The sequence below is a fragment of the Harpia harpyja genome, chromosome 5 (assembly GCF_026419915.1).
Source record: "Harpia harpyja isolate bHarHar1 chromosome 5, bHarHar1 primary haplotype, whole genome shotgun sequence".
In the NCBI taxonomy this organism is placed as follows: domain Eukaryota; kingdom Metazoa; phylum Chordata; class Aves; order Accipitriformes; family Accipitridae; genus Harpia; species Harpia harpyja.
The window spans coordinates 56,505,420-56,520,015 of record NC_068944.1 but is presented as its reverse complement, the minus strand read 5'-3'; the positions used below and the strand labels follow the sequence as shown (position 1 = coordinate 56,520,015).

The 14,596-nt window shown below is 47.7% G+C and overlaps 1 protein-coding gene across 2 annotated transcripts in view; it reads left to right on the top strand.

Annotated features, from left to right (window-relative positions):
- The first annotated feature begins 268 nt into the window (after positions 1–268).
- Positions 269–14,596, top strand: part of NCALD (neurocalcin delta) — a 61,559-nt gene continuing 47,231 nt past the window's right edge. Inside the window, exon 1 of one of the 2 annotated variants that reach the window (XM_052786981.1) lies at positions 269–433. The gene's annotated coding sequence lies outside the window, so the exon portion shown is untranslated. Of the gene's footprint in view, positions 462–14,596 lie in introns of both variants that reach the window. The other variant, XM_052786982.1, reaches the window with a different exon arrangement.

The following is a 14,596-nucleotide window of genomic DNA, read 5'->3' as shown; positions in this document are numbered from 1 at the left end:
CGGAGGCTGGGGGTGCAGGAGGAAGAGGACGGGGGAGGCGCATTTTCTTACAGGGACAGGGTTAAGGGAGCGTCGGCGATGGGACCAAGCCCCCGGCACAGCCCGCTCCAGCGAGCCCTTGGTGTTTGGGTTGTCCGTGCGCCCGTGATGGTTCCAATGTGCGCGCAGTATGACAGATGACCTATTGAAATAATTTCGGAGCAGTGCTGGGGTTGCCAGGACAACCAGTGCTCCCTGGGCTTGCGCCTGGCCATGTGACAGCCGCCTTGACGTCAGCTGGAGGCAGAGCCTGCGGTTTCGGCCGCGCAGCCAAAGCCTTGTGAGAACCTAGTGGATGCTGGATTTATCCCCGCCGCCACCGCCGCTGCCGCTGCCGTTTCTCAGGGGCTGCCAGAGCATGGACTATTAAAAACTTGCATTTCTGCAGTGTGAGGTAACCATTTGCTTTATGTTCTCGTCAGGTATTTTTTTTTCTTTTTTTGCCTTTAAAAAAAAAAAAAAGAATAGAAGGCAGCTTATCGTGACTGATATTTTTTTCACTTATTTGTTTTGGCTGGAAGTTTGCCTTGATGAACAAGCCCGGCACTATCAGATAAATGCAAAGCAGCTTCCAGTTACTAATTCTGTGTGCGGACTGCAAAGAGGAGTTAAATTTAGATTAATGATCCATGAAAGGAGAATAAAATGATATTGTTCTCGTTTGACACTTTAGGAATATAAATGAACATGAGTAATCCTGGGCTAATGCATTCGGGAGTTAAAAGAAATTATGTTTAGGTATTGTGTTGATTTGGGCATCTCTACAGCTTTATACCTCTGTTGGAACTTGTAGATTTTTAATGCTGCCCAATTCAGGCGGGTTTGTACCAGTGTGTTCAGTGAAGGGGAAGCCAGCAGCCAATGCAGCTAGGAGCAGCTTGAAATCCAACAACTCCCAAAGTTCGAGTCTTTAAATCATCTTTGTTCACAGAGAGTCCCCGCACCCCGCACGCTCCCCGGGCTTTCTGTCCCTCTCCTGGGGCACGCAGCACTCTTGACCGTATAGTGTTTACAGAGGAATGGATCAAGAGCTTCCTGAAAAATTATCTGAAATATGCCAAGAGAGCAACATTGCTGTAACACAGGCTTTTACCCTTTTTCTCACACGCACACACAGAGCTTGTTTTTTGCTTTTTTTTTGTCTGTTGTGGGTTGAGAACGGTTAGAATAGCTAAAAAAAGAACTGCAGCACGAACAGCACCACAGTAATTGAAAAATGAAATGCTACTGGGTTCTTTTTGTAAAAAGAAGAGGGGGTTTGGGTTTGTTTCTGTATTGCACTTACTCTGAGGGGGCTGTTGTGGGGAAGGAGATCCCGGGGCTCCTGAAGTTTAGTGCCACAGACTGAGTTTGTTTGTGTGGGAACATATAGATTCATTTTAAGAACAGATTACAGCTAAACCATCGTGTACATTGTTTCCTGGAAAAGTATGCTAGATCGTTCTTATCTTCTCTAATTATATAGTCCTGTTCCCTTCCTCCCAAAGTTCAAAGGGTTTATTGATAATGGTAATGATTTCCTAAAGCAGCTGCCACTCTGAAACAATCATGGTGCTACAAAACAATTTAAGACACAGAGCAATACGAGATAAAAAATTCTATAAAAATTATTCTAATGTTACCAAATGCAGTGAAAGTAATTGTTTCAGAAAGGGAGCCAAGGCAGAGATTAAAACTGAAAGCACTTCTGTAAGGAAAGTTATGGCTTAATGCTCTAGATTTCACTGCATTTGGCATTCTTAACAGAGCAACAAGGATAAATGCATCTGAAACCTCTAAACCATTTCACTTGGCGTTCTCTCATCTGTTCTTTCCAATTTAACTCTTGTGCCTAAAATATCAGTGTTTTGGGGGGCTGAAATATTTTAAATTTTCTTTATTACATTTTCCACCTCATGCCAATGCATCAGTGCATGAGGAATCTTGACGGGCTCCTCGCAGGTGAGTTTAACCGAGGTTTACAGGAGCCTCGCAGCTTCAGTGCGGAGGTGCTAGCATCCCATGCACAGCCTCCCCACGGGGAGTGGGGCTCTCGGCGTCCTCGCCCAGGCGATGTGCCCGGGCTGAGCTGGGCACAGCTGCTCCCCAGCTGGTGTGGGGAGCTGTGTTTCAGCCAACGGTGGTCCCTGCCCCCCCCCCAACCTGTGAGTCCCCCCGCAGTCTGGGCAGTGGGGTAGGAGGGGAGGGCAGGGGGAGGTGGTCGACGCGACCCACCACCCTCCGAAGTCTGCTTGTTCACCAGCTTACACCCGTGGGGCAAGTCTGGTGAGGGACTGGGGCATGGAGTACGGGGACGTATTCGAGTTGAGCAGCACCTGCCATTCCAGAAGAGTCATTCACCTTCACGTTTGGAGGATTTGGCTCCATGTATAGATGCAGTCACCTGCCAGGTTTGACTTGAGTCGTCAGTGTGGCAATGATGCTCAGGCTTCACCTCATACATTTAGGCTTGAATACAGTGTCATGTAGCATTTGATGCCTTGAAAACACCTGCAAGGGGAAAAATAATTGATGCAACTTTTGCTCAAGAGCTATTCATTAGAAATATTTTAAAAATAGGTTCCTCGTCTCCAGCTGGAAGGGACTTATCTTGCTTTAGCAATACTGAGCAAGTCTTCAAAAGGCACTAACTTGACCTGAGAGAGGAGGACAATAAACTGCTTCACATTTTATCAGAAGGGTCCCGGCCATGTTGTGGCGGGAGGTCTGAGAGGCCTCGTTACTGAGGAAGCTGGTGAGTGCCACTGAGGTTGCACAGGGATGTGTCCTGCTTGGCTGAGTGACCAGTTCTGTTCCCTCTCGTTGAGTCTTTGGGGTCTTTGGGCATCCCATCGGCCCAGGCTCCTCTGAGCCCTGGAGGTGGGGATGGCCGAGATGCAGTCAGGCAGGCAGCTCGCAGGCAGCGCGAGTGTCTGCAACTGGAGGAAATGGCACAGGTTCCTCCTCAGGGCAAGGGCAGGGGATGGTGTGTGAGGGTCGTCCCAGGACTGCGTGCCTCTGCTCGGTGATTTCATGCTCTCGTTTTTGCTGGTCAGCTCTGTACCAAACACTTTCAACAAATACTTGGATTTTACCTTGGGAGTGTGTGAAATTGCCAGGCAGTGTAATGCTAAGCATCCCGCTGTCTCTGCCCTGCCGTGGTTTCACCCACCATGAGAAAAGAACAAACAGCCTGTAGGTTCCTTCCTACCGCCAAGACGGGGGAAGGTGGCTGCAGCCCATCCCTCATCTTCTGCCCGACGCTGCAACTGTGAGACTGCCAACTTACGTAGACTTGAAATGCTCTGACATAAAGAGAAAAAAAATGAGATGCACACAGACTTGGTGACACTCCACCTTCTCCTGGGAAGACCAGATTGACCCTCATACCTCCCATCAACCTTCATGTCATTTGCAAATGTCACCCCCTTGCACGCACACAAGGAGGAGATGATCTTTTCTGACAGTCTCCTTGTCCATGGAGAAGGGCGAGCAGACCAGCAGTTCCTGAGGAATTGGACCCCTTCACCTTAGGAGAGACTTTGGCTGAAAACAGGACTGAGATCTCTTTGAGTCACTTCTCACACAACTGGATACAGCCAAAGAAATTAAAACCAGACGTGAGCTGTTGATGCCTCTAGCCTAGTAATAATAACACACTCAAGCCTTTAGTGTGCTTTACCTTGATCTGGTTGAGTTGATGGGCAATGACAATCTAAATTTAGGCTAGAAGCATAATAAAACCTAAAAACCCATTGCAATGCAGAGCACTGACTCCTTCTTGCATTTTTCAAACAGAATGAGATTTCTGCTGTCTTTTTAAAGGTCCGATCCACTACTCAAGGCAATAATTCAGAGGGGAATAAAATCCCCCGTACCAGGGGGGGCAATTGTCAGACAGTGGGAACTGATGTAGCAGTATGGAGTTTCAAGCTCTTAAATTACATATTGCAGAAGTTGGTTTCCACCCTGCTAAAAATCATTACGTTGTGCTAATTTAATGTCCTGCATCAACACTAGCAACAACTGTTTTAAATGATAACTGAGCTGCAGTAGAGATTTGGCATTTTAAGCAACAATTGCTTTTCCAATTAAACGCAGATGCCATGCATATGGTACTCTGAATGCAAAATAAAAGATGACCTGATTGTTGCTTCCAAGCTAAAGCAACAAAAATCCTAACTCTGGAATGTTTTTGGTAGTCATATTTTAGAAATAATCTTCCATGGTGAGCCAAAATCTATGCAGACAGTTATAGTCAGATAACAGTTAAAAAAATAGACTATGTTTTGGCTGTACTTTTGCTGCTGTTAAATTTATCTTCTTAAATAGCAGGGAGTATGAGTTGAGGTTTGAGAAACAGTAATTTTGTAATTATTTTACATGGATCGAATTATTCTGTCATCAAATTTGCATTTCAGACAGCATTACAGTATGAAAATATAATTAGAAACTGTAATTCAGGAATTGCTGAATGTGATATTTCCCAGAGGGAGCACTGTGAAGAAGCTGCCCTCACTACAACTTTAGCAAATGTTGAAATCCTATAGGTGGAAAATGTGAAGGCCGAGTTGTAAAGTTCCTCTCCCTTCTGCGGTCTCCACATGCTGTCAACTTTCTGCCGAACTTCATTTTTTTGCAAGATTCATTTCTACAGAAACATCTAATCATTAAGAGCTGAAGTGCTCAGATCCTGTTCTGCTGAATTTCAGTCTGGCTGTGCTGATAGTTGCTGAATTGCTTTCAGCCACAAAATGACACTGAGATAATGTAAGGATCTGATTTACACACAGAAAAGCCAAAAAGCTTGTAGTTTGGACTGAAATGCTGGTTTTAATTTGCCCAGCACCCAGAATTCCCAGCAATGCCTCCTCTCATGGGAGAGAGCAGAGGATGGGTCTCAGTTTAGCTCTGTTTCTCTTCTTTTGCAATTCAAGACTTTTTGCTGTATTTGTTCACAGTGTTGTGCAAAGTTTTAGCTGCGTAAATCTCACTGATGTTAATCCTTACTTTTTTTTACTATTCTTGATATGATCTTTGGCTTATCATAGGTATATTAGCTGGAAACGAACACATCTTCTCTTTTTAGTTGGGCTTGTGTTGATAAATACCGTCCAGTTTTGTCTGAGACAAACCCTTCATTGGAGAGCATCATCCATGGCCAATTTTTCCCACCACCTGGTTGGGGCATTGGACAGGCCCACATGTGGGGCAAAGCCTGTGATGCACAAAGCAAAGCCAACACTGGGAGAAGGCAGATGCTGAGTGTGGGGCATGTTTGATGCTTTGATGTCCCCATACATCTCTCACAGTCCTGCTGAGAGACAGTCCCAGTGCTCCTCCAGGGGAAATGTCAGGAAAGGGCAGGAAAAGAAGTGTGGACCTGTGAACCCAGGACTGCATGGATAAATGGGCTGGCTGGTGACATGGTTCCTAGTGACTCAGGGACACTGTCGCTCCCAGTGTGCTCTGAGGAACAAAACCATTTTCCTGTGCCTGCCCAGGGCCACCTTCCTGCATGCACCTACACCCTGCCCCAGCACTTTGCCTGGGCGCAGGGCAGGACATCTGCCCTGTCGCTCGCATTTTGGGTGATGCACGTCCTGCAATCTTGGTCTGGTATTTGCAATGTGAGCAAAGGAGAGGAGCTGCAGAGTGTTGCTGCAAATGACCTGAGAAGGCATTTTTGTTAGGGAGGGTGTGATAAGACAGGCTGGCTCTTTATGGATGTCATGGTTTAACCCCAGCCAGCATTTACTTAGCACCTCCAGAGGGGCAGGACACAGTGTTTCAGCTAGCTTTGTGCAAGGAAGCAGGTGCACACTGGGGTTGAAAGGCTTTGAGACAGGTTTATACCTGCCACATTTGTCACAAAGCCTCTCAGCAGTGTGCTGAATTCCACCGTCGAGAGCACAGGGCCTCGGGAGCGGGCCACAGCCAGGCTGGCCTGCCGCAGGGGCACGATGGACCGGGTGGGATGGGGCACGTGGGGGAAGGAAAGCCCTGGGCAGGACTAAGTGACCAGGTGATAGCGGGATGAGGCCAGGGGCAGGCTTGCCCTTTCTTGGCTGTTCTGCTGTCACTGTTCCTGCACTGCTGCGTTTGCCCCAGCAGGGACCTCTGGTAGCATTGCCCAGCATCCCTGGGCATCTGTGGTACACACCAGCCAACCCTCGTGTGAAACGGAGTTGTCTGAGGGAGTCCAGAAAGCGAAATGCTTCCTACGTTCATAGTGATGCTCTGTCATTTTGCTGCTGTCTGATGTAACAGTGGCAGAAAGGGCTGTTCTCTCTACTGGATGCTGAGTTCAAAACAGGGCTAGAGAAACACTGCACAGTCAACCCTTGCACAGTACTTGCTACTGGAGGACAAAGATTTTGCCTTTAAGAGCTTCATGCTTGTTCTCATACTATAGAAGAGATCGGGTTTTGGAGACACCCAAGATTACGTGTATGGAGGTTTTATTAGATAAGCAGATCAGGTAGTTTACAGGCTTGTGCTCCAAAGAAAAGTTAAAGCTGGAGAAGGTCAAAGTTAGCTTCTTTCTTCACCAAATTCCCTCAATCCTAGAGCAGGCAGATTCCCTGATTATGCCTCACACGGCTTTTCTGCATCTCCTCCAGGACTGCAAAACCACAATGGATTCAGCTCATTTGAAGTGTCTAACTTCAACTGAATAATACTCAAAGAGACTTCAGCCATGAAGCAATTCATCCTCGAGAACCTTTAACTCTGGAGAAAATATTCTGTTCATGTTGTGTGCATGTTCCTAATGGCAAATCAAAGATAGCAGGGGGAAGCGAGCACAAAGCCGTTGATTATTTCCACAACTGCTATATGCTTCCCATCACAACACTATTCTTTTGTGCAGAATGGCAGCATGATTGCAGAGTCCTCTTTAACTTTACCATTTTAGCAAGCCCAGGTCCAATTAGAGCAATTATATCTCAGCAGAAACACTGTCTGTTGTCCTTTGGACCTGTCTGTCAAGTGTCCTATTCATAGCTGTTTATCTTGTGTGAGGTTTTTCACGTAAAGTCTTTCTGACCCTACTAAAACAGTCTCATCTGAAGGGTAGCCTGTATTTTTGTAAACTTATTTCACAGGCTGATGTGAACAAGAAGAGTGCAAAATTACGGCTGGCCAAGGATACATCTTTCAGTCTAACCACGGTCTCCTCCTGCTTGAACATTATAGCTGATTTGACACAGAACGCAGATTTCACTTTCAATTATTTCACTTCACCCTTCACTTTCAATTACTTTACTGCTAACAGTTGAGAACGTTATCAGAATTTGCAGTTCTTCCTTGCCGCATTGGAGGGTTTCCTTACTCAAAATCCCCAACGTGAGTTGCAAGGCATGTAATGTTTGACGGCACATGATATTAAACCACTTGCAGCCCTGAAGTCTGTGTGGGACTATCTGGTCACCAAGTTACTGTAGAGCCACTGGGTAGTGGGCACTTCTGCCAAAAGATTATCTACGTTTTGCTTTATCTCGTCTCTCAGAGCCTGATGAAGGAGCTGAGTGACTCCCGCCAAGGAAGTCCTCCTTGTTCCTGCTAAGGTAAAAGCTGAGAAGCAGAGCTCAGTGAAAGGCAGAAGTGCTGGGACCTGGGAAGGTCAGGGGCAGTGGAAAGAGGAACTCTTCTCTTTCTGAACAAAAAAATAGATTTTTATTTTCTCATACTTCTCCTGGAAGAGAAAATCCAGGGAGCAGTGTTTGGAGTCTTTTTCCTGAAACAAAATGAACTCTTTTCTGAAAATTCAGAAATGAGATTGCCTGTGAGAGGGCAGCCCTTGTCCCTGCCGCTGGCTCTGTGCATCCATGGGAGTCCCAGACGACATACACAGCAGTGCTCGGGCAGAGCAGTGTCGCTTTAGGAACTGAAAACACAAGCTCAGACCTTAGCCATTCTTCCTCCAGCATCATCAGGGCAGAGGATCCGCCAGATTTGTTTCTTATTTTGCCTCTCTTCTGCTAGGTTGTAGCCCACGAAGGAAGGCAGCCGGTCGCTTTTGTCAGGAGGAGCTGCGGAGCTGCCTGTAGCGGGGGCCCAGATGTCACCTGTGCCTTCCCTCGGCACAGGATGCCGCAGGCAGGAGAGCCGTGCCAGTGCTGAGCAGGGCTGCAAAGAGACCTTGCAGACCTGGTCACACGAGCGGCAAGGATAAATGAGAGCTGATGAAACAGCAGTATAACATGCTCCATGTCAGCTCCGTGGGGGTCTTGGTGAATTTGTTAAGTTTATAATGTTTACCTGGATCTGCAGCCTTGGCAGATTCAGTTTCTTTTCTTGCAGCATTGATGGCCTTTCCTCTGGGAACCACAGGCAGTGAGCTGCTGTGCAGGGTTAGACCCCCCCCCACTCATCATAATGCTTGTGATGCCTCCATTGGAAAAATGCAATTCTTTCAGAGATAACAAAAGGTGACAGAAGCACTAGTAGGGTGAGTGCTTGCCTGACTTTTGCTCTTTTCATTATACACTGGGAGCCTTGCGGAAACCCCCACCTCACTTAATTCAAAGTGTCTGATTAAAAATTGAAGTGTATTTCGCTATTAGTTCACCATGTGTCAGTTATTAGTTTACTGTGGTGTTGCTCCCGTACCTAGAGCCTTTAGTAAAACACATCTTTACTGCGCACAGCTCCCACCCTTCTTGCGGATGGCACTCCGGGCAGGTCGGTGAAGAGGCAGCTGGGAGAGAAAGGGTTAAAAAAAGCCACAGTTACCAGTTTGAGGCATTTTTGAAAACAGCAGCTTTTCTTTTGTTTGCTGAATTCCCTGTGCTTTTCCAGTGCTGCTCCCATTATTCATTTCTTTCCCGAAATAACATTTTTAAGCAGAGGAATGGCTTGAGCAGGGAGAGAAGGGGATCCGCAGCCCGAGCCGGACAGCTGCATGCACTTCTGTGTCTGCGCCGAGGCGGCTCTGAGCTGCCCTTGGATGCTAATGGCAGACTACCAGGCAGGTGGCAATTCCCAGTGTTTCAGGCAATTTTTCTTCCTCAGCGGCGAGCCTGGCAATTCCTTCCTGACAGTCCTCAGAGGTGCTTCTTGGGGGCAAGCTTCGGGTTTGCACAGCTTGCAGCTGGCCTTGCAGAGAAACGTTTGTTATCCTTCTTTCAGAGGGGAAGCCTGAACACATCCGAATGGCTTCCAGCTACACGGGGGACGTGCTCACGGCCAGCGGGGTGGAAAGGTACCCTGGCAGGTGGCGTGCTTCTGCCGTCCAGCGTCTTTGTAACCCAACTTGACCAGAAGCTTCTCTTGCTGGAGGATGCTCCTTTGAAGGAGAGGGAGGGGAAGCCTCTGGGAAAATAAGCCCGAGGGAGCCTGGCCCCAGGAACAGTGACGCAGACAGATCCCACTCAGCCACGATGCAGCCCCAGCCCTTGGGGTCCCTCGGGTGTCCCGTCCTTGAATGCTGACCCGGGAAAGCAGCTGCTCCGGAGGGGCTCCCTGGCAGCACCCACCAGGGTTGGCTGAGGACACCCCTCTCTCATCCCTCACAGTCAGGCACACAGCCAAACACCGCAAGCTCCAGAACGGGTGCCGGCAGCCGTCCTTTGTGGGTGCGGGGGAGGACAGTGGAAAAGAAACCCTGAGAGGAATTAAAAATTAAATGCTTGTGGCAGCAGCTTGCTGTTACCACATGCCAGCAGTTCACCTTCGTTGTGGCTGGCCAGTCAACCAAGTGCTGAGTGGGAGGAGAGGAGCATCCCATCCTCACTGCCCTTGCTGGACACCAGCCAGCCCTCCCTTGGCCCTGGCGGGGGGATGGAGAGGAGCTGCCCCTCGCTACGTGCGGGGGCTTCGGCACACAGGAACCCCCAGCTCTGCACCACCAGAGCCAGCAGCATCCACCCCTCCATGGAAATCCCCAGAGTCATAGCGAAAGGCACCGCGCGAGGAGCTGGCCAGACCCAGATGAGTCACGCACCGCTTGGACAGATGCTGCTGCTAAATACAGGGTGCTGGGCAGCTGGACTAGCCCTACCACAGCCCTCTCTCTGGTCTGGGGTCTGGAATAACCCCAGCAATGGGCTTGCTTATTGTGGGCAGAGGCTGAGCCCACAGGGTGCAAGGGTCAAGCCTGCCAAGGTTGGTATTTGGGGGTACAAGGGCTGAGCCCCACTGGTACTGGCATTCAGGGGTGCCACTGACACGTATGTGAAGAGCAGTGTCCATTGCAGTGGAGAGCAGGACACACATAGAGGCAGCGTGGGAGCAAGGCTCTGGGATCTGTGTCGCTGTCAGCAGAACGCTGCCAGTATCAGGCAGAAGCCTGGGTGCAGAGCTGCGATGGAGATGCCCCAGTCCCTGCCCACTTGTATCACCAGAAAGCACCAGCACCCAGCAGACATTGTCTCCCAGCGCCCTCCTCCCCAGCTGGGGCTGCCACTGCCCACTCCACCATTCCCACCTCCCCCTGCCCTTCTCGCTGGCATTTTTCCTCATGTGCTCACCAGCAGTGCATTTGGCCCTCCTTGGCGTGCCAGTCCAGCTCCTTGGTCTGCAAGTGCCCTGAAACCCCTTCAGAGCCCCAGCAGGCCCATCACAGAGCCAAGGCCACTTGCAGAGCGTGTCCCAGATGATTTGGACCTTGGGTCTAGTTCATAATCCCCTCTCAATACCCGTTTCTCAGTAGGTAAGAACTTGCTTCCCTCAAGCCTTGACATTTCTTATTTTAGCATTAATATTCAAGTAGGTGACAAGCTATCCAGTTTCCTGAGATGTGTTTGTACTGCAGACGCTGGCTGTGTCCATACTGCATAAAATAGGGAGCATCCCCAGCACCGGAGCTCTGTTATCGAAACTGCTCTCTGTCAGGAGCGGTCCCTATTGCAGTTCTGCTCCCAGCCAATTCATATCCTCCCAGGCTGGTGCCAAAGCCCAGTCTGGGACTTAGCCTGTGCCACTGGGCCCATCCCATGGGCAAGATAGCACACGGTCACTCTTCAGGAGGGTGCAAAGTTCAGTAGCACAGATGAGGGAACTTCTGTGCCAGTTGGCCCCCATGCTGGGGAACGCACCCAGATGCATTTGCTTTGTAGTCACAAGTGATGTGGTAAATGTCATCATGCATAACTGGGTGGGAATCCTTGATGAGAAGAACCTTAAAAATAGAAAAGTGTTTTTACTGAAGCCCAGGACTGGGGAGAGCTCGTGAGCTGCAAGCTCTCGCCACGGCCACCAGCAGGAAACCAGCCCGCTGGAGCATGACAAAAAGGCTGGCAGCTCCAGTCTGTCAAACAAAGCAGTGGGTTTTTAATAGGACCAAAGGGAAGGAAGTGAGGAACATGGCTAGAAGGAGGGATAAAGAAAAACCTTTGGTCTATAGAGAAATAGGCTCTTTACTCAGCTGTCTGTACAGAGGGACGTTATCACATACACTGCTCACCTGACTCTGTACAGAGGTTTCTTTCCCCCCGTGTGTGGGTTTGATGCTGATTTCATGTCGTTCCTTGGTACACATGCTTCATTCTGCCTGGTTGTATTTTAATCCTTTTCTACTTCACAATCTGTTTATTTTAAAGATGTGAAAATTGCAGAGGTGAATATCGAGTACTACACTCCTGCTCTGCAATTTCTCTGGAATGAGTAAATTGTTATCACCTGTATTAACCTTCTCGATGAGAGACCAACATGATCCACTTTTTTAATGCTGTGTTGTGCCTAATACTTGTTTTTTAAAGCCCCCCTTCCCTGAAGCAAGCACTGTGCACTGCATAATGCCGCCGCAACTCCCCGGCTGCCACAGCCCCGTGCGCAGCACTGCGTCTGCCATGCAGCGCTGCCACGTATTTCGTATTTCGCTCTGCAAGAGGGAACTGATGTCCAGGTGATCTGTTTGTAAAACTTCAGGGTTGAAAGAGGTAAAAAACAAAAGAGATTTCTGAATGCAGTTTTCTCCCAGTGCTTCTGTTTTTGTTGAATTCAACCTTTATGGTTTTGGCCTTGGAGCATAATGTCAGTGGGGTTTGAGAGAGCCAGGGGAGCATTTACCTATCTCCTTGCCTGCAGCTTTTCAAGCAGGTTTGATTGTTTTTATTACTTCCTCTGTTAGACATGGAGTGTTTTCCACTTTCCCTGGATTTCCCAGTCACATCCAGCTGCCCGTGCCTCTGTTCTGGTGCAGCAGCCTCCTGTCCCTGGGGACATCGCTGGCTGTGAGGCTGGTGGGACAGGACATGCCTTCCACCTTGCTGTGTGCTGGAAATGCAGCTTATTTATCAGATGCCCAGCAGAGGCAAGCTATGTCACTTGGCAGAGGGCAAAATCTGTCACGCTGGGACTCTTTAGGCTGGGGTCCTCATTTAAACCCCTCCACGGACTCAATTGTAACCCCAGGCAAATCACTTAATGTCAGTGGCCATCCCAGTCAGACGAAGGTGACCCCGACTATGATGACTTGGCAGGTCCTTTCATGGAAGCCATCGCATGGCATGCTTTGATATTATTTGCAGCTTTACATCAAAGCCCTGCAGAGCACAACAATATTGGCTGGGGTCTTTTGAACAGTGGGATTTAGTAAGGCAGGACCCCAGCTTTTAGTAAAACAGGGTGTGGGTATGAAAGTTTTCCCCTTTCACTTGCAAACAGAAGTTGCTGTGCTCATATTGCTCCAAATAATAAAGGGGATTTAGGAAGACTAGCATTAAGCCATTTTTTGATAGTCATTGAATATGTTTTAATCCTTATTAGCCTTGAGCAATTGTCTCCCAGTGAACTCACGGAAGGATAGGTATAATTAAAGATCTGTCCCGTGCAGCCTGCCATGCATTTATAGCTACACAACTGCTCTCGCTAATGAAACAGAAATGTGTCTTTCTAAAGAAAAGCTCAACAACAGGAAATATTGCTTTCACAAAACTGAACACAAGTGTTTCTTCCAAGCATCATCAGATAAAAGCAAAAACTTTCTTAAATTTCTAGTTCCACTAAGCACCTGGCTCTAATGTACAATTAATTCCTTGACTTTGTTCATTTTTTAGCCAAAATGTAATCCTGTTTTAAAGCACAGTTGTTTCATCTGGTAATAAAAGTCTATTCAACTGTCTGCGTGTTTCATCAGTGTTTGCGTTCCTTGTTCTGTGTCATATTTTGCGTTTTGCTTCAGTCTTTCCACTGAAGAATCAGTGTTGTCCAAATTGCCACTGCTCAGCTGGACATAACTCCCTATTCCTTACTACTTAAAGTTCGTTACCTAATTCTGCTGGTGGGTAATTTTGATCAAGATTTCACAGCATGCTATATTTGTCCATGCAGACAATACAGTGACAAGCTTTTCTCCCAGTCATTGCTGAAATCCTCCACCACACCCATTGCAGAGGTTTATGATCACTGCCTCTCAGGCATCTGGCACAAATGGAAGCAGCACCATTGTGTGATATGCTCGTTACTTCAGGCATTAGCCTTGAGAAGTGCTGGGTAATTGGATGGTTTGTCATGTCTGTTTAAGCACATTATTCCGGAAACTGCTCCTCCTCCAATCAATAAAAGACTCCATAAAATTGTTTAAACGTATTAAGAAAAATGTGATTTACTCCAGGAATCTTTATTGCATTTCATTATAAGCCACTGAATTTAATATACAGAGAAGATCACTTTAATTATAAGTGGACAAAAGGAAGATCTACGCTATGTTCCCACTAAGGAACTATCAGCAACATGCACCTTCTCCATCTAATGCAGTTACGTAAAATAATTAGGTTTGGTGTTTCTAATGGGAACAGTGGTTAACTATATTATACAGCCCCCAGGAGAAATTGGCATCAGATGAATTTGTTAGGTATTGTGGTATCTGTTCTCAACTACTTTTTCCTGCCCTGAGGAAACTCATGAGAAGATAGCCAAAAAGTGGGCAGAGGGTTCAGACAATGGGCTGTTGATCTCCCCGTCTCATCTCGAACCAGTTTCACTGCGCTCGGTGCTGCCCTCTGGAAGCTCATCAGCTAGCAGAGGACTGTGGTGGTCCTCTCCGCTTGCAGACCCGTGCATGGCTAGTTTTTGTTTTACAAGTGCCTTCGTGTCATTCACTACTGTTTTGTGCATTATTGCTATTTCAAATCCTGGGCAGACAATTTTCAGAGAAGGAAAAGAAAAAACTCAGTCGAAGGGGGTGTCCTAGAGCAACAGCTCCCTTCCATCTGTGTTCTTCCCCATTAAGTGGACAGTTGACAACTTTCATACATGTTACCTTCTTGAATTTTTGCATATAAGCACCTGATGGCTAAACAGCAGAATCAAACATCTCCTGTACCCTGCAACATCCAAAGGGTCTGCGTTACTTACTGCAGGAGCACCCCTCCTTAAAACTGTCATTTGTAATATTTGAAACATAGAGACGACACGTTGAAGGGTGAATATTATGTTATTTTGTTACATGAAGTACTTTCCAGCCATGAATAACTGAGGGTTGTTTTTCTCCCTGTGGAGGAATGGGTGTGCTGAGGCTAGCAAGGAAGGAAGGAGGCCCAGCAGCAGAGCGGTACGTGATGTAACGCTGGGGATGGGGGATCGGGAGCGCAGGGATACAGGATTGCAAAGCCTGAGCAATGAAGCAGCGCCT